General features: G+C 41.4%; 1 protein-coding gene across 5 annotated transcripts in view; it reads left to right on the top strand.

Annotated features, from left to right (window-relative positions):
- The window catches only part of LOC144773006 (uncharacterized), a 2495654-nt gene that overhangs the window by 776722 nt on the left and 1695548 nt on the right, over positions 1-23384 (top strand). The gene's annotated exons all lie outside the window — the stretch shown is intronic.

Genomic DNA, 23384 nt, shown 5'->3' with positions numbered 1-23384 from the left:
CTGCCACACCAGCTGTGCAGGGCTATGGCTGTGGATTGTTTTCACCCTCGTCCTCAGAGTCAGTTAGTTCCACTGCTGTTCCTTTCTTTGTGGTAAGGTTATGCAGCATTGCACATGTTGCTATTATTTTGCAGCAGATGATGGGGCGGTACTGACGATCACCTCCACTTTTGTGGAGGCATCGAAACCTGCTTTTTAGTAGTCCAAACGTGCGCTCCACAATGTTGCGCGTGCTTTTATGTGCCACATTGCATCTCCTCTCCCTTGGGGTGGATGGGTTGAGGTATGGAGTTAGTATGAATGAACGGACGGCATATGTGCTGTCACCTAAATGGGAAAGAAAGTGCAATTAATTTGGGTCACCAATACGCTCATCCAAGGTATACATCAGGGTGTGTCACATTGATTTACCTAGAAGGTATCCTTCTCCAAATTCACCAGCAGCCAGACGTGTATAGATGCCACTGTTCCTGAATATGTAGGAGTCATGGGTACTCCCTGGGAATTTGGCCACAATGTCCGTAATGATGAAGTCAGCATCACATATCACCTGCACGTTGATGGAGTGAGTGGATTTGCGGTTGTGATATATGTATTCTATATCTGCAGCTGGCCAAATTGGTATGTGGGTCCCTTCAATGCAGCCTATTACACGTGGGAAGTGTGCCTTTTAGTAGAAATCCAGCTTTGTCTTCTGCAGTTCCACCTGTGTGCTGGGGAAGCAAATGTAGTGATGCATTCTCTGCATCATGGCGTCCAGAAAGGAGTTGAAGAAATGGGACAGGCAGCTCTGTGACACACCACCTGCTGCGGCTATCACACCCTGGTAACTTCCTAATGCCAGGAGGTGCAGGCAACAGAGTACCTGTGCCTGGGTGGGTATTGCGTGGGCCCTTGGTGTCTGATGCTCCAGGTATGGTTCCAGGTCCCGTATCAGGTCAAGGATGGTGTGTGGGTGTAGCCTGTACCTGTCATGTATTTCTGGCACAGTCATTTGGAACAGTGTGACACGCAGTCTGTACACACGCTCTTCCCTTCTCCAAATCCTCACTCCTGCTGCTCGCAAACGTAGCCGCCTTGCTATGATGTAGAGGGCCGCCATTGTGTTCACACTGTTGCATTTTGGGGCTGTTTTTATGCACTGCACTTGATTACCACCTGCTCTGGGTCAGTGATAATTACCGATTCTTAAATACCGAATTTGGATGAATTCGGTATTACCACATTTTGGTACATCGCATTTCCGAATTGTGATTCCTTATTTACCTAATCGGTATATTGGGGGTTTGGTGTCGACCGATCAGTAAATAAGGAATCAGTAACTGTTTCCCTTTGATTTACCGAATCGTTATTACTGATGACATTCGGTAATACCTACATTGCACAGGGCTAAATACCGGTCGGTAACGCTGAAATTTACCGAATTTCGGCTTTACCGACCGGTATTTAGCCGCCTACATCTAGCCCATAGTGTGGTATTTTAAGTAGTTATTAAAATATGTTATTTGTTTGAAGTGAACTACTCTTTCTCTACTTTTCAGTCAGTCAGTCAGTCAGTCAATTACTTTTATTCGATTAAAAAAATCACAAAAAGACACAAGATACAGATCATAAAAAACAGTAATATAGAACAATAAAATACATACAATTATAATAGACAAAAAATATGGATAAAATTTCATGTATAAAATGAGCATATATCATAAGTTCAATAAGACAGTACATAAAATTATATCTTTCATCGTTAAAAACGTCCCTGTGACAATTTTATTACATGATTCCGCCAGCACTTACTAAAGTAATTCAGTTATAATGTGTCCTTGCCGTGCGTTGATGCGCTTCTTGTTTAAACGAACTCCTGCCACTAAAAAGCTTGCTACATGAAAAGTTATGCGTGCACAAGACAAAAGTTGTAAAAACAGGAGCACTGGCCTGACCTGTAAGAAGCCAGCCTCCCGGAGAATTGGTAACAAATATTTTTTTCTGATTTGTGCATAGTGTTCGCAAAACATAGTAAAATGTAATGTGTCCTGTAGTGAAAAATGGTCGCAATCACAGGGATTTGCGTTAACAAGAGTTTCCCACGTAGCATAGGAGCCCAACAAAAAGTGTATCAAATTTAAACGAAATCTAGTTAAAAGAAAACGGTGAAACAGTCTGGTTACAAAAACTAGGTAGGGTTTAAGTCCTGAAGCGGTGATAAGGGCATCATTTTTTCTGGCAAGCGTTTTTTTCAGCTCTATCTCCTCCCGCTCAGCCATAAATAAATGTATCAATGTAGATTTTATCGCCGCAACATCTTCTTTTTTAATGCAATCAGGAGAATAAAAAAGCTCTATGCGCCCCACATAAGACAGCATTGATTTTACATAAGACAGCCATGGGATTCTATGAGCTCCATCTAGGGCTAAACAGTCTTTGAGGATCAGATGGTTTAAAGAAATTTCCTGATTAAGCCAGGTTTTTAACCAACAGGTAACAGGGGCAGATTTTATTTGGTCTGTAACAAACCCAATGCATAACTCTGAGTGTATGGTAAAAGTGGGGGTGGACTGGGGAACTGAGAGCAGCGATCTAAGAAATTTGTTTTCTGCCTTCTGGATAGTATCAGATTTTGTATATCCCCAGATTGAAGACCCACAGGTGGCTATAGCCAAGCATTTGGCTTTATACACTTTAAGAATAGCCTCCATTGGTCGTGACCCCATTCTTTTAACAAAACTCTGGAGGGCTGCAGCAGATCTCTACTTTTCATAAACTGGACCGGGAATAGTACATTTTACCCTTCTGGAGACCAACGCTTTTCCTACTGTTGCACAGACTGGAGGGGTAATAGTACATTTAACCGCTCCGGAGTACAATGCTTTCCCTATTGTTGCGCTGACTGGAGTGGGAATAGTAAATGTTGCCCCTCCTGAGTCCGATGCTTTCCCTACTGTTACATACAGTGGAATGGGAATAGTAAAGGTTCTCCCTCATGAGTCCAGTGCTTTCCCTTCCGGTCCACACACTGGAGTAGGAATACTAAATTGTACCCTCCTGAGTCCAACACTTTCCTAACTGTTGCATAGCTTGGAGCGGGAATTGCATATTAATTATTCATAGAGTTTAATAGTTTTGCTAGTTTTTTTTTAAATATATTATTATTATGTGTTTTTGTATTTCATTTTATATTTTTTATATATATAAATGTGTGTAGTTTTCTGGTATTTGTAGTAAAATGTATTTATGTTTATTGTATACTTTTTATATATAATTAAATAGGTAATATTTTTACGTTTTTGTAGTTTAGTTGTTACATTTTTCCTATGTGTATTTAAATATCTATATAAGATGGAGTACGCTGTGTATGTTCTGACATGCACCTTTGGCCTACGATTTGTGGGCAGCACAAAGCTACAGGTGCATGTCAGAATCTTACAACATCTGCGAGCAATCGTCAATAATGACACAGCGTACCCAGTAGCCAGGCATTTCAGATTGACACATGGCAATGACCTGAAGTGCCTAAAATACTTTGTGATTGCGGCAATCCCAAACCCCGCAGAGGGGGGAATAGGAACAATCTCTACGTCAACTAGAATCTAAAATGATCTAGGAGCTAGACAGTAGACATCCCAGAGGGCTGAATAACACAGAGGAGTTACATAACTTCTTGTAACGTACCCCACTGTACAAAAATAGATTCATACATTTAGACATCCCCAGCTGCAACCTCCTGTCCCTCTTTTTAAACCCAGTACACACATTTTTTACCTTAGTCATGCACCAACACATCAACACAAGAATTGCACTTTAAAGCATTGCGTATTGCACTTTTTCAGCACTGTATGTAGAAACCATCTGTGCTTTGTCATGTTTACAAATTGCGAGCTTTGCACAACATTTTAGATGTTAGTCATATCCAATCTGTTTCAATTTTAGATATGCAAAATGTTTACAATGTGCAAGTGTGGCATTGACATCTATAAATTCATTTATATCCAATTTTTCCATTTAACTGTAGATAAGTGAAATGTTTAATAGGTTATTTTATATTATGGATTTTACATACATGAAATTATATACATTTATTATCATGAAATGTGGGACACAATATTTAATTATATGTGTGAAAGAAAAATTATTTTTTATTTTTCTATTTTACATGATAAAGTTGATTTATAATATTGACCCATTAAGAAATACCATTTAAAGTTAATCCTGCATTGAAGCAGTTATCAAAAACAGCACTTGCACTTTACAACATAATTAAATAATGGTGGTTCTCCAGTATTTGGGGTGTCTTTCATAGATTCACATGCCTGAATCATTCCCCGTCGTCGGAGTAGGAGTCCCACGGTATATAAAAAAGCAGTAATAAGCCATTTGTACATAGCAAATAACAGTTACAATAAACCAGGAAGTGAAGTAGCCTCAGCTACCAATGAAAAAACTTCCACATTAGTGACCATCCAAGTCAAATATGTTGGACCAAACTGCAGCCAATCAGGCCACAGCTCCCACCTAGGTATTCTCCCCAGAGACCCAGGCTGTCAGATTTTTTACCGCACGTCGTGTGATAGGGAGTCTCTCTGAGCTCTGCTCAGTTTTCTTCTACTACTTTGAAATTTTGAAAGTTTCTTCTTTCCAACATGTCCACATCTAAGTCCCTGTTCAGGGCTTGTGACTCTTGTGGCAAGGCAAGGCTCTTCAAGGAAGACCCTCATTCTCTCTGCATTTACTGCTTGTATCCAGACCATCAGGCTAAGGAATGCAAGATTTGTCGCACTTTTCCAACTAAAACCCTCAGGGACAGAGAGGGTCGCCTCCTACTATGGATACAACGGAATAAGGACAAGGACTTGCCACTCTCTGAGGTAGGAAGTTTGGCCTCTATGTCTTCTATGGGATCTAGGAAGAGAATAGCTGAGGGTACAGTTACTACCCCTAAGGCTAAGGTGGCGAAACAGGCCCAGCACGCTGCTGAGGAACCTTCCACTTCTAAAGTGAAGAAAGCCTGTCAAAAATCTGTCAAACAGCCTGTCATTAAAAAGACTGTGCCTTTATTGTCACCTCAGAGGCCTACAACCAAGGCAGCACCTTCTCTGCCGGTTTCCTGTCAGACTGCCACTACAGTGACTTCTACTGTGACCTACTCCTCACCAAAACCCTCTTTGGTGGTGTCCTCGGTGTCCTCACCTACTTATGTGCATGTTCAAGTTCGTCCCATCTCGTCGACGAAGAAAATTTCACCTACCGTCGACGAGCCTCCGTCGACAAAGCCCTCCTCAGCGTCGAAAAATCCCATCCCGTCGACGACGACACTACCGTCGACGAAGAAAGCCTTGCCGTCGACGGCTTCACCGTCGCCGAAGCACCCGTCGACGGACTCATCGTCGACGAGGAAGACTCCGTCGACGATCCAACCGTCGACGAAGAAGACACCGTCGACGGCCCCGTCGACGAAATCGTCGTCGACGACGGCCTCGTCGACGAAGAAGATAACGCCATCGACGGCCCCGTCGACGGCCCCGTCGACGGCCCCGTCGACGAAGAAAATTGTTCCGTCGACGACGAAAGTTGTTCCGTCGACGACGACGTCGTCGACATCGAAAAATGGATCGTCGACGAGACCTCTCCAGCCACAGTCGTCGACGACGGCGAGTTCGTCCCTTACAGCAAAGTCAATGCCACAGGACTTCTCGGTGGCCCAAGGGAATCCAATGACGCCAAAACTGTCAACTTGCACAGATCTTCAAGTATGGTCTGCAAAGAGCAGCACCATATCGTTGCCTTCTCCAGCCACCACTGCGGCGATTTTACAACGCCCATCACAGTCTGCATGTATGTCACCACTCACGATGCCAGACAGGCTTTTGGATTCCGATGAGGACTCTGGTGGAGACTTGTTTCCGGCGGCTACAAGTCCATCTGACCTGCTCATACACGTTAAGGAACAAGAGGAAGAGGAGCAGGTGACGCAACACACAGGGTTGGATCCTGCACCCCCGTCAGGGACACAAATGCCCATGGAATTATTTAGAAATTTGATGTCCATGTTGGATGATTATTATCAACGATTTCCGCCCTCGGAATCGGGCGAATCACACATCACTTCCCCCCCACCTACAGGTACTCCGCATTCAGTCCCTCCTAACAGGGAAGAATCGGTACATGCCCCATCCATGCCGGTACCATCTACTCAACCGGTGGACGACAACTCTGAAGAGGAGGCTCATGAAGAAGGAGAATTGGATGACTCTGATTCGTCGGAGTATGAAGATTATCAGGCTGACTCCCCTGCTCCAGATGAACAGCCGAAGGCTGAATCACCACCGGTGGATATTGCAAATTTCCATAGAATTATGGATAACGCTACCAAACGATTTCTCATTACTATGGAGACAAAACAGGATGATTGTTTCCTGTATGATTTCAAGAATCTCTCCCAAAGACAGAGCTGGTCGATACCGATCATAGAGTTTATTTGGAAAGAAGGTCTGAAGATCATGGCCACTCCAAACTCTTTACCTCCAGTTTTGCCACGAGTGGATAAAAAATACAGAGCGCCTGCTTCTTCACCGGCTTGCCTGATTGGACAGGCCAAGACAGACTCAGTCATTGCACAAGCAGCTCAAAAAAGGGCGAAAAACCCATCATCTCAAATCTCCACGCCTTCAGATAGAGACGGAAGACGACTCGATACCATTGGCAAAAAAGTCTCCACAATTGCAGCAACCACAGTCAGGGTTGCTAATTCTATGGCGATTCTTGGCCGATACGATAGGCAAATGTGGTCTGACATTTCGCCTTATATTAAGAAACTGCCTGAACCGGACCGGTCTGAGGCGATCAAAATTCTACAAGAAGGGGAGTGTGCGTCGTCAGAGATCATTGACGCCGCAGTGGATGTAGCAGCTACAGGCTTCAGACAATTGGCAGGAGCCGCAGTCCTTCGGAGAGAGGGATGGTTGAAATCTACATCTTTTAGACATGAAGTACAGTCCAAGGTCTTAAATATGCCTTATGATGGCGAGTTCCTATTCGGCTCGCACGTGGATGAAGCTTTGCAGGCCATCAAAAAGGATACTGAAACTACACGATCTTTGGGCACTCTGCAGTTTCGTAAATCTTCCTTTCGTGGCGCAAGAGGAAGGGGAAATTTCTCCAATAGGGGAGGATATTACCAACAGCGTAACTACACCACTTCTCAAAACACACAGAGGTACCAGCCATACAAGCAACAGCCTTATGGCCAAAGACGTAACTCTTACACACAGCCCCGAGGAAAACCAACATATCTTGGAAGAGATAACACCAACAAGAAGTGAAGTTCACTTCCTGCCGCCAAAGTGTCCCCGCCAAAAACAAATTGGAGGAAGAATATCCCAACATTACTCAAAATGGTCCAAGATTACTACAGACAAATGGGTGCTGGATGTGGTATCCAAGGGACACATTTTAGAATTTGTAAAAACCCCTCCAAATTCTCCTCCAAAAGGGCCGCCCCCAGCACATCTCAAGGAACTCTTCATCCAAATCAATTCCATGATTCGAAAAGGGGCAATCGAGAGAGTACCTCGACACCAGAGAGGGACAGGTTTCTACTCTCGTTTTTTCTTGATACGCAAAAAATCAGGGGAATGGCGCCCAATCCTCGATTTGCGTGCCCTGAACAAATTCATCCAAAAATTAACGTTCAGAATGTTAACACTCCAGGAGATCCTACAGTTTTTGGCAGAAGGGGACCACTTGGCAACACTCGACCTTCAGGATGCCTACTTCCACGTCCCTATCTTCCCCAGACACAGGAAGTTCCTAAGGTTCAGAGTGGCTGGCAGGGATTTCCAATTCAAGGTGCTTCCCTTTGGGCTACGTTCAGCCCCGAGAGTATTCACGAAAATGCTAGCACCCGTAGCGGCGCACCTACGATTGCAGGGAATTCAAATATACCCTTATCTGGACGATTGCCTTATCAAGGCCAATTCCTACGCCACAGCAAACGACCATGTCCAAAAATGCCTTTGCCTCTTTCAAAGCCTGGGGTTTTCAGTGAACTTCGAGAAGTCAGATCTAATTCCATCTCAAAGAAAGTCCTTCTTAGGAGCAACACTGGATTCCAAGCTCGCCCAGGTCTTCATTTCAAACGAAAGGCAGCAAAAGATCAGGACGATGGCAACCACACTCCTCAGAAAAGAGTACGTTTCTGTCCGGAGATTCAAATCTTTCCTAGGGATGATCTCTTCGTGCATCCCTCTCACTCCAAACTGTCGTCTGAGGATGAGACCATTACAAGAGGAACTCAGTCACCAATGGGTGCAGGTATCGGGGTCCTTCGAGGATCTCATTACACTGACGCCTCGAATGAAGGACACAATCCTGTGGTGGAGTCAGGCACGCAACCTACAAATCGGCTGTGCCTTCCTCGCAGAGGTCCCAAGATTCATCTTGACCACGGATGCCTCCCTAGAAGGTTGGGGCGCTCACCTTCAAGGGATGACGATCAGCGGCAAATGGGACGCTCAACAGAAGAAATGGCACATCAATCTGCTGGAGTTACGAGCCATTTTCCTCGCCCTAAAATCCTTTCTGGCAATCCTACAAGGCTCCACAGTGTTGATTCGAACAGACAACACAACGAGCATGCATTACCTGAACAAGCAGGGGGGCACAAGATCAGCCCGGTTGTCTCAACAGGCTCAAGAGATCTGGACTTGGGCTCTGGATCACGACATCAACTTGTCAGCGGTGCATGTTCCGGGACTAGCCAATGTATTGGCAGATTCGCTGAGCAGATCCAAGAACAGCACTCACGAATGGGAACTGCATCAGCCGGCGCTGGATCGGATCTTCCAGAGATGGGGTCTCCCCGATCTGGACCTGTTTGCAACTTCTCAGAACAAGAAATGTACTCACTTTGCGAGCTGGATTCCCCACAGGGACTCTTGCGGGGACGCTCTCTCACTCAATTGGGAACGGATCTTTGCCTACGCCTTCCCGCCAATTCCACTCATACCCAAAGTCATCAAGAAAATGAGAAAGCAACCGTGTCGAATTATCCTGATTGCTCCACGGTGGCCACGACAATATTGGTTCACGCAGCTACTCCTTCTATCAGAATGCGAGCCAATCCAACTGCCCAGAATTCCACACCTTCTAACAATCCAAGAAGGCAAGGTGTTTCATCCAGACCCTCAATCTCTGAAATTATCGGCTTGGCTCCTCAACACCACGAGTTTGCGCACTTGAACATTCCACAAGACTGTCAGGAAGTCCTGGCCAATGCTAGGGCGCCTTCCACAAACAAAACTTACAAACTAAAGTGGAAACGTTTCTGTGTTTGGTGCCAAACTATGAATTTGCATCCAATGACTGCGAAGCCAGAAGCGATATTACCCTTCTTTTTGCAGCTCGCTAAATCAGGTTTGGCGCACTCAACACTTAAAGTGTTCTTGGCCGCCATATCACGATACCGTCAGGACGGTAAGACTTCTCTATACTCCTCAAGGATAATACAACAATTCTTTAAAGGCTTATTTCGTATGTTTCCACCTGTACGCCGGCCACCTCCATCTTGGCATTTAAATATAGTCCTAGCACAGCTTCTTCGCCATCCCTTTGAACCTATTCATAAGGTCGATCTCAAGTTCATCACTTGGAAGGTTGCATTGCTGCTGGCACTAACATCAGCCAGACGAGTGAGTGACATGCAAGCATTCACCATTAAGCCACCATTCTTGCAATTCACACCTGACTCTGTGATACTACGCACCAACCCGAAGTACATGCCCAAAGTACCATCGGATTTTCATCTCAATGAGCCTGTGATACTTAAGACATTTTTTCCCAATCCGCAGTCACCAGCTGAGCGGACTTTACACACATTAGACATTAAGAGATGCCTTAAATTTTATCTTTCAAGAACAGCTGCCATCAGGAAGACGGATCAGCTATTTGTGGCATATGGCAGACCAAGACAAGGGTGTGCTGTTTCAAAACAGACTATCGCCAGGTGGGTCTCATCCACGATAGGGTTATGCCATCAACAAGCAGGTAAACCCTTACAGACCTTACCTAGAGCCCATTCTACAAGAGCAGTCTCCTCTTCAACTGCGTTATTTGCTGGTGTGCCTCTCCCGCATATTTGCAGAGCAGCAACATGGTCCAGCAGGCACACATTCACGAGGCATTACTGTCTGGATTCTTCAAGCGACACCGATGCCTCGGTGGGGAGAGCAGTCCTGCGAAATCTATTTCAGTAAGGTGAGCCTCTGGTGTTCTCTCCCACCTCCTTTCCACTCTTTACGCTTTCTTATGATGTTGCATTGCTTTCTGTTTATGCATGATAACTATGTTTTGGCGTATAAGAGCGAGATATTGTATTACTGCTAACTACTCGGATTCAGGCATGTGAATCTATGAAAGACACCCCAAATACTGGAGAAGAACAATAGTTACTTACCTGTAATCTGTGGTTCTCCAGTATTGGTGTCTTTCATAGATTCACATGCACCCACCCACCTCCCCTCAGAGTCTCACCCAGACTGTTATGATATAGCTGTATATACTCTGGTACACTCCAGTGCTACAAAAATCTGACAGCCTGGGTCTCTGGGGAGAATACCTAGGTGGGAGCTGTGGCCTGATTGGCTGCAGTTTGGTCCAACATAATGACTTGGATGGTCACTAATGTGGAAGTTTTTTCATTGGTAGCTGAGGCTACTTCACTTCCTGGTTTATTGTAACTGTTATTTGCTATGTACAAATGGCTTATTACTGCTTTTTTATATACCGTGGGACTCCTACTCCGACGACGGGGAATGATTCAGGCATGTGAATCTATGAAAGACACCAATACTGGAGAACCACAGATTACAGGTAAGTAACTATTGTTCATATATTACATCTATTTTAGCCAAAAGCAAATATACAATCAAGAACTTAGCACACTTGCCATACTTACATAGAAAAACAGACCATGAGCAATACTAACTCTGCTGTATGTCTTTTATGTTCACTTTGATCACATGACACAGGGAAAACATGAAATAATAGTATAAAAACTGTTGGCATGTGAACAAGGATACTTTGGTATCCGAAACGCGTCATAATCTGTGAAAAATAAAGACCTGTTTTTTTGCCACGACATTCTGGAGTCTGTGACTCTCACTTCGCCGGCTGGGAAGTGGGGAGAGTCAAATACCTGTTATAAATATATAAATATATATATATATATATATATATATATATATAATATATATATATATATATATATATATATATATATATATATAATATATATATATATATATATATATATATATATATATATATATATATCACTGAAAAAACCATAGGTTATAGACCATATATAGTTAGGAATTAGCATTTACAAAACCTTGAAAATTCACTGAAAAAACCATAGGTTATAGACCATGTATAGTTAGGAATTAGCATTTAAAAAACCTTATTTTACTCACACAAAACCATTGAAATTCCATATATAGTTAGTTGTACTAACTATATATCGCGCACCCGCAATCCACTGCTGATCATGTCACATATTACATCATTCATGACATGGTCAGTGACATCACTGATGACATCACTGATGACATCTCAAATGACATCACTGATGACATCACTGATGACATCTCAAATGACATCACTGATGACATCACTGATGACAACATCCAGTGACTTTTTCTGTAAAGTTAAAATATGTCTTACATATTGAAGAATGAGTGGATGTATAAGTGTCTGGATGAAGGATTTAGTAGGTGCATGACTGACTGTATGAGTGAGTGAATAAATGTGTCTCACTGAGTGCATGGGTTAGTGACTAAACTGTCTTAATTTGTGCATCATTATGTCTTTTGTTCTGTAAACTGCTGCATGTGTTGATCAGTAGCTATATGAGTAACTATATTGGTTATTGATTGGTTGCCCAAGTATTTGTATGGGAGACTGAGTGTGTGTGTGGGTGGCTGGGAGGTGTATGACTCTGTGCATAGATGTGTGAGCAGTTGATTCACTAGATGTATGAGTTCAAGAGTGCATGTGGAAACAGCTACATGGGCGGTTGACTGTGTGCATGAGTGTATTGATGAGTGAATGGATATCTCAGTGCTACATGTCAAAGTAAGTACATATGTAAAACACAGTACATTTGAGAGTTGACATTTATAAATAACTGTGCATAAGAGCCAGTGAATGTGTGAGTGGCTGTATGGATCATTGTGAACTTGTATCCGGGATTGTATAAGAGAGTAAATATGTGTTAGTATATGTTTGAATAAGTAAGGTGTGTATAACTGTATAGTTGAGAAAATGGAGGTGTGATTGATTCTTTGCATGACTGACTAGGTGTGTGTGTAACTCCATGGATGAGTTACAGTCTGTGAGTGTCTGTTTACACTGAGTGTATCTAAGGTTATATTAGAGTCTGAAGAGGTTCATCGTATTATCACATGAATGATGTCATCAGTGATGTGATCAGTAATGTCAAATGAGATGCCATCAGTGTCATCAGTGATGTCATCAGTGATGTCATTTGAGATGTCATCAGTGATGTCATCAGTGATGTCAAATGAGATGTCATCAGTGATGTCATTTGAGATGTCATTTGAGATGTCATCAGTGATGTCATCAGTGATGTCATTAGTGATGTCATTTGAGATGACATCAGTGATGTCATCAGTGATGTCATCAGTGAAGTCATTTGAGATGACATCAGTGATGTCATCAGTGATGTCATTTGAGATGTCATCAGTGATGTCATCAGTGATGTCATTTGAGATGTCATCAGTGATGTCATCAGTGATGTCACTGACCATGTCATGAATGATGTAATATGTGACATGATCAGCAGCGGATTGCGGGTGCGCGATATATAGTTAGTACAACTAACTATATATGGAATTTCAATGGTTTTGTGTGAGTAAAATAAGGTTTTTTAAATGCTAATTCCTAACTATATATGGTCTATAACCTATGGTTTTTTCAGTGAATTTTCAAGGTTTTGTAAATGCTAATTCCTAACTATATATGGTCTATAACCTATGGTTCTTTCAGTGAATTTCATTGTTTTTTTAAAAGCTAATATCTGTAGCTGTAAAATGTATTCTTCTTTAAATCCAAAAATATATGTTATATGTTTATTAATAATTTTTTTTTTAATATTTTTTTTTCTTCGCTCCCGGTCCGCGAACCGGTAAACGTTCCGTTTGCGCAACTGCCGCGTTAGAAATCAACATCGTGACGCGTCGCGGAAGCGCGACATATCACGTTGTCGCGTAATGCGTCTTATGACGCGCCGCGTTAGCGCACCCGGAAGTGCTCCGGAGCGCGAACCGAGGCGCGAAGGGCAGCGACCCGGAAGCGATCCGGGGCGCGTTCCGCAGCGCGTAACATAAGCGTAACAGGTCATGTGACTTGTTAATAAAACTTTTCATTGGTTCATTTCACTTTTGGTTTCATAATGATGTAAGGCTAGGTCAGGTGACCTAAAAATAACACTTTTCATTGGTTTAGAACTATTGTTTTTCCCAAATGATGAAAACCCCTCCTTCTTTCCTCACTCTGACTTTCATCTTTGTGAGAGGAAGACCTTTTTTGATAGTTCAGCAATGGCTTCATTGGTAGCTTCAGCAGGTGGACCCCCACCACCACCACCACCTCCTCATGGGAAGAGAGGACCACCTCCCCAGTTCATCAGCAACACAGAGGAGGAAGAGGATGAGCAAGAGGAAGAGGAGACAGAAGGACCACAGTTTTTAGAAGAGCAGCCCCGGGTTTCTCATCGGAAAACCAGTTTTATTTGGCAGTTTTTTTCGATCCCTGAAGGGCAGAAGAAAGTAAATGCCAGATATGTCACCTGCCTCATATGTAAGGAGAAGTTATCTAGAGGCACCTTAAAAAAATACAGCTTCGGTAACTACACCATGCATCGTCATATGAGCAGGTGGCATCCATTAAACTACAGCCGGGCAGAGATGCGTGACCAGCAGGACAACCCAACAACTCCTGTGGCCAGGTCATCATCACAGATAAACTTTGACAGCAGCAGAGGCACGGGAAACCGTGCCAAACATTCAGGACAACTTTGTCCATATGAAGTTTACCTGCTTGTATTGTGGTGCATTACTGTCTTGTGGCAATATGAGTATTACCTTAATCAACCGAGCTTATGAAAATCACAATTGCCCTAAACGCCGCAGACAGTAATTTTTTTTTTTGCTCCTGTTGAGCCCTTTCCAATGCCTGTTTTTTGTTGTTTCCCCTCCATCAAAAACCAAAAAAAACATAAAACTGTTCAAAAAATACAAAAAAAACCAAAAAAATTTCAGAAAAATAAAAAAAAATATAAAACAACAAAAACATAAAAAAATAAGTTCTTTTCAGAACTACCTCCCCTTTCAAAAAAAATTGCTAGAATGTTTAGCACTCTGGCAAGCTCTATTTCTTTTGGTTCGCTTCCCCGTTCGCTTCCCGGTTCGCGAACCGGGAGCGAACCAAAAAATAAAAAAAATAAATAAAAAGAAGAGTTAGTATAAGGGAAGTAAACAGAGAGTAATGTTAAAAGAAAGACAGCTATAGGGAGTAAACCAGAGATACTGTTTAATAGATCTATTTACCAAAGAAAAGATGGAAGAGGGTATAATTGTGAAAAACAAAATAAAAAAGGAAGTGAAAGAAAAAAAAGAGAGTAGAACAATAACAAAGAAGAGTTTCTTGGAGAATGTGAGTGAATGTTCAAAATAAGATTAAAACATGTGGAATAACAGAGAGAAAAAACAGAAAACAGAAAAGAAAAAATAACAGAAAAAGATTAATTGAAACAGCAAAGAAATGTAAATAACATCGAGCCATATCATCAACATAGCCAATAAAAGTTTTGCAGCTTTTATCGGCAGAAATGTGCCGCTAAAACCACTTTTGCAGCAGTTTTCTGCCAATAAAAACAGCAATAATTTTATTGGCTGTGTTCATGATATGCCCCTTAGTGTGCTTCAACTACACAGAGAAAGCATTATGAACAAGTAGTGAAACAGTGATCAGTCAAAGACACTAAGAGTAATAGAGACGGAGTGAGTGAACAAGAGTGAGGAACTATGAGAACAGAGGGACTGAGAAAAAGAGTGGAAGGAGTTGAGTAAGTAGGTAATAGAGAAAGGAATGAGGAAAGTAGCAAAGGCAGGAAACTGAGGGTTAAAGAAATGAAGCTGTGGAACTAATAGTAGGTGAATGTGATAGAAAAGTAACGAAAAGAGTACAAAACATTTACCTTATAATTGTCGTTAACATACTCACTTTTTATTTTTATACTTTCAATCTGTGAAAGAGAGAACAAACATTTGAAAAATATTAAAACATGTATTTAAAAATTAGAAAAGACAAGGGAAAAGATTGAAGGACAAACAGTTTTTCAACAACTTTGACACTTACAGAAGCTTCTGCTTCTCCAGGCCCCCTACACAGTCCTAAAGATATACATTTTAAACTAACAGTATCTTGATGCAGATGAAGTGAGGCCTATCTTAAAACATGGTGCATCTTTTGCACTGCTGTTCTCTCACAAAAGTGTTGCAAGACACTAACATTTTAAATGATTGTTTCAGGATGCCAATAAGATGTGTCCTATCCAGAGGTTTGTTTGAGGTGAGGCCTACTCAGGGTTCCAAATGAAATTTTGAGTTGTTGAAGAGAACAGAGGACATAATACATGTGAAGGCCTACCAATGAAGTAAGTCATGTCCACTTCACTCTTGAACAAAGGCCAGACCTCTTCTGTGTCCGTGGACAGACCTAAAGTTCATCTGCACAATGTCATTCGTAAACTTAGGAAACACTTGTGATGTAATTGAAAAATGTGGAGTTTCTTTTCCTCATTTCACAATCACATCACCTGTGTTGCCTTTAGTTAGGTATCTCATAGTGCAGATGGAGTCTAGCATATCAAAGAGTACATAGAAGTTGAGCAGTATATACAACAATTTTGACATTTACAGAAGACTTAGCTTCTTATCTTGTTGGAGATGAAGTCAGGCCTGTCTTGCAACATGGTGCATCTTTTGCATCACTGCTGCATCGGTTTCATGTGGCACGGGTTTTTTACAGCATGACACATCTGCCTAGATGCATCAATTTGTAATTTTGTTGCCTCATAGCAAATCTTTTGCACCGCCGCTGCATCACAAAAGTGACGCACAGTGGCGCAAAAGAGGCATACACCTATCATAAATCTGTCCCTAGCATTTTAAATGATTAATTCAGGATGACGATAAGGTGTGGCCTATCCAGAGGTTTGTTTAAGGTGAGGCCTACCTACATTCATGGGGAAATGAATTAAAATGTCCTTAAGACACATGAAAGCGTTTTTTTAAAGCCTTTGCAGCATTTTTCGGTCACTTTTAACATGGCTATGTAACTTAAACAATCAAAATCTAAATTTGCCAAGCACAGGTGGGAGCATATTTACAAGGAATTTGCACCACGGGGAAAGGTCTTACATTAAAATGGAAAAATGACATCAGAGACACTCAAATGCCTTATAAAGAAGCATACACCATTATGTCCTTGTCATAAATGTTAAAAGCATTCCTTTTCCTCAAAAACGATTTTCAAGTCTTAATTTGAAAACACTGCACATGGGGAAATGACTTAAAATGTCCTTAAGACACATGAAAGCGTTTTTTGATTGCCTTTGCAACATTTTTGGGTCACTTTTAACATGGCTATGTAACTCAAACTATCAAAATGTAAATTTGCCAAGCACAGGTGGGAGCATATTTACAAGGAATTTGCACCACGGGGAAAGGTCTTACATTAAAATGGAAAAACAACATCAGAGACACTCAAATGCCTTATAAAGAAGCATACACCATTATGTCCTTGTCATAAATGTTAAAAGCATTCCTTTTCCTCAAAAACGATTTTCAAGTCTTAATTTGAAAACACTGCACATGGGGAAATGACTTAAAATGTCCTTAAGACACATGAAAGCGTTTTTTGATTGCCTTTGCAGCATTTTTGGGTCACTTTTAACATGGCTATGTAACTCAAACTATCAAAATGTAAATTTGCCAAGCACAGGTGGGAGCATATTTACAAGGAATTTGCACCACGGGGAAAGGTCTTACATTAAAAAGGGAAAAATAACATCAGAGACACTCAAATGCCTTATAAAGAAGCAGACACCATTATGTCCTTGTCATAAATGTTAAAAGCATGCCTTTACCTCAAAAACGATTTTCAAGTCATAATTTGAAAACACTGCACATGGGGAAATGACTTAAAATGTCCTTAAGACACATGGAAGCGTTTTTTGATTGCCTTTGCAGCATTTTAGGGTCACTTTTAACATGGCTATGTAACTCAAACATTCAAAATCTAAATTTGCCAAGCACAGGTGGGAGCATATTTACAAGGAATTTGCACCACGGGGAAAGGTCTTACATTAAAATGGGAAAAATAACATCAGAGACACTCCAATGCCTTATAAAGAAGCAGACACCATTATGTCCTTGTCATAAATGTTAAAAAACATTCCTTTACCTCAAAAACGATTTTCAAGTCATAATTTGAAAACACTGCACATGGGGAAATGACTGAAAATGTCCTTAAGACACATGGAAGCGTTTTTTGATTGCCTTTGCAGCATTTTAGGGTCACTTTTAACATGGCTATGTAACTCAAACATTCAAAATCTAAATTTGCCAAGCACAGGTGCGAGCATATTTACAAGGAATTTGCACCACGGGGAAAGGTCTTACATTAAAATGGGAAAAATAACATCAGAGACACTCAAATGCCTTATAAAGAAGCATACACCATTATGTCCTTGTCATAAATGTTAAAAGCATTCCTTTTCCTCAAAAACGATTTTCAAGTCATAATTTGAAAACACTGCACAGCTCCTATGCACAAAAACACCCTGTCAGTACTAATACTTCACATTTTCTCCAATTACAATTTCTCAAAGAAACAAAATCTATTTGTAAAACACTTGAGGCAAAGCAACATTTTAAAAACACAACTTTCTTCATAATTTTCTCCTTAAAGCACACTATTCTCTATCTAAATTAAATAAATCTTTTCTCACCTTAGCAAATACTTTATGAGTTTCAAAACAGTCTCAGAAACACACCACTTTGTCTTTAGCAGAGCAAAAGGTATGCACTCCAGAGTCTGCAGCTATCAAAAGCACAGAAATGCTGTAATTCTTCACACATATCTCTCATGTCACCCAATCAAAACTCTTCCCTCACTTTTTTTCAAATCAAAACCCTTCCCCCCTCTGCCCTCTCTGCCTTTTTTGCATAGCAACCACCTCCTGGAAGACCTCTGGTGTTTGCAAGTTCACACTACAATGTTTCAATTGAACTCTGAACTCTCAGTGCACCTGCATATCCAGTGCAATCTTTCATTTAATGATGTTTTATTGACCATTCAAAATACATCTTTCAAAGAACTCATCCATGCACCCTAACTTTCTGTTTTCAGCAATCAAAATCCACCAATCACTGTTACTGCTTCATTAACACAGAAACTCCACAGTTTTTTTCATTTTAAACTCTTATTTTTTCAACTGCCATTTCATTGCCACACTTCATCTGACTGCAGCAGAACCTTCTCTCACCATGTTTTCTGTCTGGATTGTTGGACATAGTTACATCTATTGGGCTCAGAGGTATGCTGAGAACAGAAATTTACCTAACCTCAATTTACAAGATGTGGAAATTAAGTGGTTTGGCCACAGAGGATTAAAATGTCACCAATTGATACCATTGGTGAAAACCTTTATGCATTTGCCAAAACCTGACCTGTTAATTGTGCACTGTGGAGGTAATGATTTGGGCACTTTGACTGGGGTAGGTCTGGAAATGGTCTGGAAATGCTTTTAAAGGACACCTTTGAGCAATTAATGGCACTTTTTCCTCAAACTGCCTTGGTATATTCAAATATATGCCAAAGACAGAAATGGAGGTGGTCGAACCAATTTTGTCCACAAATTGAGAAGTCGAGGAAGCATGTAAACAAATCTGTTTCAGCTTACATGAGAGACCATGGAATGGGCTCCATGTACAACAATAACTTGCGTTACTACATGCAAGATATCTACAGAGGAGATGGAGTTCACTTCTCAGATGAGGGCAACAGAGTTTTCATTCTGAATTTAAGACTGTGCATTGGTACCTACTTATAAGTACCTGAATGTACCATAAACCCAAAAGCTCTTCTCAGAGCTACCCTACATCTGATCACTCACAATTATTATTTTTCACTAATTTTCAACAAAGTTTTTTTCGCACATATGGGCCTCCTCAGCCACCCTCAGAAAACCTAGGGGGTCAAGATAAGTCTACCGTGCCCCCTTCTACCCATTCTGAACATTAGTTGCCCTCCATCTTGTATCTCAATTATACCGAAACACAAAATGGAGGACTCCCGTAACGCTTCAGGTTCGCGTACCGGGGCGCTCGCCAGTTTGCGTACCGGGGCGCTCCCCGGGAAGCGCTCCATCAAAAAAGGTGGGAAAGTAATTTACAGAAAAACGACTGGAGACACTTTCACCAAATATAGATTAGCTCATACTACATACCAATCCCTATCATTTTCACAAATTTGATTGAAATTCCATTTAGCCATTTAGCTGTAGACCTCTCTAAATACCGTGAGGTAAATTACTTCACAAAACACATCTGAAGTGTTGGAATTGACAACCAATGAAAATGTTACTTTCATTTTCTACTTTTTTTACCTGACATTTGATTGGTTATATACCTGAATATATATAAAGGAAGAGAAGGAAACACAGCCATTTTGACTACTACTTCCTGGTGTACATTTCAATTGGATTTTCACTAATCACTTCAACTTCTTTGTAAAGGTAAGTTGTTATTTTAAAAACTGAAGTATATTGTGCACTATCAGTTAATATGGTAAACTTTTTCTGATAGTTATAAACTATCCCTCTGTAGTAGTTATAGATTTAGATAGACTTCCTCCTTCAAAATGAGGACATTTTACACACTCAGAGATTACAAGCTATGTTCAATGAAAATGACGACATTTCAGACAGTGAAATGTTAGAAATGTTATTAAATTTTGAAGCACAATCACAATAATAAATAATTGCTTAAAAAATAAAGAAATTAAAAAATAATCAACAAAACCAACAATCAATTAACATACAGTATTTTAAAAGTCTATCATTCTTTTTTCCTTATAGTACGCTCCCCAGAACGCTTCCCGGTTCGCGGACCGGGCGCTCCCCACGCACTGCGGGGCCCTTTTAATGCCTCCACATCAAACCTAGGGGGTCAGGGAGGATCTACTATGCCCCCTTATGGTCATTTCCCCCTTTGTTTTGGCCTCCTCTTGTCTCTCGATCCTACCGAGAGACAAGATAGCGGCCGCTCCGGACTGTTTAGAATGTTGACAGACACCGGAGAGCCAATCAGCTTCGCTACGCGAAGTTCCATTACGCGTCAGGTACGCGAACCGGAGCGCTGCCTGGAGCGCGCTTACAGATATATATCTTTTTTTGAACGTTAATTTCTCAAAATCCACTGGAGCACATATATTGAGACCTAGCAAAGGCACATCGGGCTAACAGTCCCTACAATTTTGCCAAGTTTCGTGCAAATCCATTCAGCCGTTCGGCCTAAAAATGAGGCCAACCGCCCTATGGAAATTAACATGGGAAAAACACGTTTTGGGACCCCCCTTTTTTTCTCAGCCACCCCTTGACGAACCCCCCCCAAATTTCCAGGGGCTGCTCAGAAACAAAATGTTCCATTTTCCTGAAAATTTCAGCCAATTCCGTCCACAAACGCCAAAGTTATTAGGCATAGAATTTTCAAAAATCCCATAGAGAAAAAATCCTAACTATATATACCTACTGGCGACCGCCAGTAGGTAATATATATATTCATTCACTGAAAAAACCATAGGTTTCAAGCCTTATATAGTTAGGAGATGAGATGAGATGAGATGTCATCAGTGATGTCACTGACCATGTCATGAATGATGTAATATGTGACATCATCAGCAGTGGATTGCGGGTGCGCGAAATATAGTTAGTAAAACTAACTATATTGGAGCAATTTCAATGGTTTTGTATGAGTGAAATGTCCAGCTAACTATAACACCCCTAAAACTTATAGTTTTTTGAGTGAATTTCAAAGGTTTTTTAAATGCTACTGCCTAACTATATAAGGCCTGAAACCTATGTTTTTTATTGAATTTCAAAGGTTTTTTAAATGCTAATTCCTAACTATATAAGGCTTGAAACCTATGTTTTTTTCAGTGAATTTGCAAGGTTTTTTGAATGCTAATTCCTAACTATATAAGGCCTGAAACCTATGGTTTTTTAGTGAATTTGCAAGGTTTTTTAAATGCTAATTCTATTAGCGGATAATGTTTAAATATATTAATATCCTAGTGGGACCATCTGAGCAGCCCTAGAGGGTCAGGGTGTTTCTACTCTGCCCCCTTTTTGTGTTTTACACGTTTTTTTTTCTGCTTTCCTGTGCCTCGATCTACCGAGCACAAGATAGATGCCAACATTTCCTGGTTAGAAATGTTGACAGCCAATGAGCATGCAGCTTTCTCGGGAGGGCATGCTGATTGGCTGCCACTGTCTGTCAACACTAGCACAAGATAGATGCCAACACTTCCTGGTTAGAAGTGTTGACAGCCAATGAGCATGCAGCTTTCTCGGGAAGGCATGCTGATTGGCTGCCACTGTCTGTCAACACTCCAAACCAGGAAGTGTTGGCAGCCATCTTGTGCGTCAGTAGAACCAAGGCACAAGAAAGCAGTGAAACAAAGGTGGAAAACTCGCAAAGGGGGCAGGGTAGAAGCACCCTGACCCCCTAGGCCTGCTCAGGGGGTCCCACAAGGACCCCCAAGGCCCCCCCCAAAAAATATTTTTGGGATTTACGGTGTGCGCGCACTGTTCGCGTACCTGCGCGTACCTGCACGTACCTGCGCGTACCCCGCGACTTTAAAAAAAATTATAATTTTTTTGCCTTGGGAGTACTTGTGGGACCCCCTGAGCAGGCCTAGGGGGTCAGGGTGCTTCTACCCTGCCCCCTTTTTGAGTTCTACACGTTTGTTTTTCTGCTTTCCTGTGCCTCAGTCTACCGAGGCACAAGATGGCTGCCCACAATTTCTGTTTTGGAGTGTTGACAGACAGTGGCAGCCAATCAACATGCAGCTCGTGCACGGAGAGGTACACGTGCGTACCCGTATGTACGCGTACGGTACGCGTGCGTGTACGGTTGCGCGTACGGTTACGCATACGGGGCGCGTATATAGATATATATGTGTTTTCAAATTCAGTTTTCTCCACAACTACTGGAGGGATTTACATCATTTAAACATAAGGGACTAGTGCGTACCAGTCCCTACCATTTTGCCAAGTTTGGTGTAATTCCGTTCAGCGGTTCGGGCTGTAGCCGTGTCTAATCGTCCTATGGAAAATAACATGGGGAAAACACGTTTTGGGACCCCACTTTTTTCTCGGCCCCCGCAAAACGAATTCCCCCGAAACTTCCAGGGAAGGAGCAGAGCGGGGAGCTGGCCTAAATTTTGGAAAATTACACGCCTATTCCTCTACCGGCGCCAAAGTTATTCCCAATAGAATATTGCGTATTTCCTATGGAAACTAGTTCCTAACTATATATACCTACTGGCGACCGCCAGTAGGTAATATATATATATATATATATATTTTTAGTGTTGTAATACTTTATTCAATAACATTTTTATCATAAAAGTAGATACAATTTCATTATATAAGAGTAAAATTCATATTAATTGTGTTTCATAATACAGAAAAGGTAAAAATTTGTTAAAATACAAAGTCAATATATACATTTAAAAAAGCCATAGGACATAAAGTACAGTAATAATCTTTCCATAATCAGCCAAATTAATTAGTCTTAGTTTACTAGCTCGTTTTCGACTGAATAAGCTTTGAACGTATCTGCAAGGCTCTCCCCAAATACTTTGCTACTCCGCAAATGGCCATCATAAATGTTGTGTCCATTCTCAAGATTCGTAAGGCCATCATACAGTGCCTCACTCCTAGTTCTCTGCATACAGGTTTCAGCCATCTTTTCCTGACCCCCCTATAGGCGCTGCAAGCAAACAAAAAGTGTACTAGAGATTCTGTGGGGTTTGCACAACTCAGACAAGTAGCTTGGTGGGACAAGGAAGATTTCCAACATTTAGTACATTCATTCAAAGGAAGGGTCCTATACCTCAATTTTAGATAAAGGGTTCTGTCTCTAGGTATTTTAATGAAGTCTAAAAAGGGTTCCAGCTTCTTCTCCGGTTTGTGCTCTAGGAACTGATCAGTTAGGGTGCCCCACCTAGACTCTTTTAGATCC

The sequence above is a fragment of the Lissotriton helveticus genome, chromosome 8 (genome assembly GCF_964261635.1).
Source record: "Lissotriton helveticus chromosome 8, aLisHel1.1, whole genome shotgun sequence".
Classification (NCBI taxonomy): domain Eukaryota; kingdom Metazoa; phylum Chordata; class Amphibia; order Caudata; family Salamandridae; genus Lissotriton; species Lissotriton helveticus.
The sequence above is the reverse complement of the archived record's forward strand: the minus strand, read 5'-3'. Positions and strand labels throughout refer to the sequence as shown.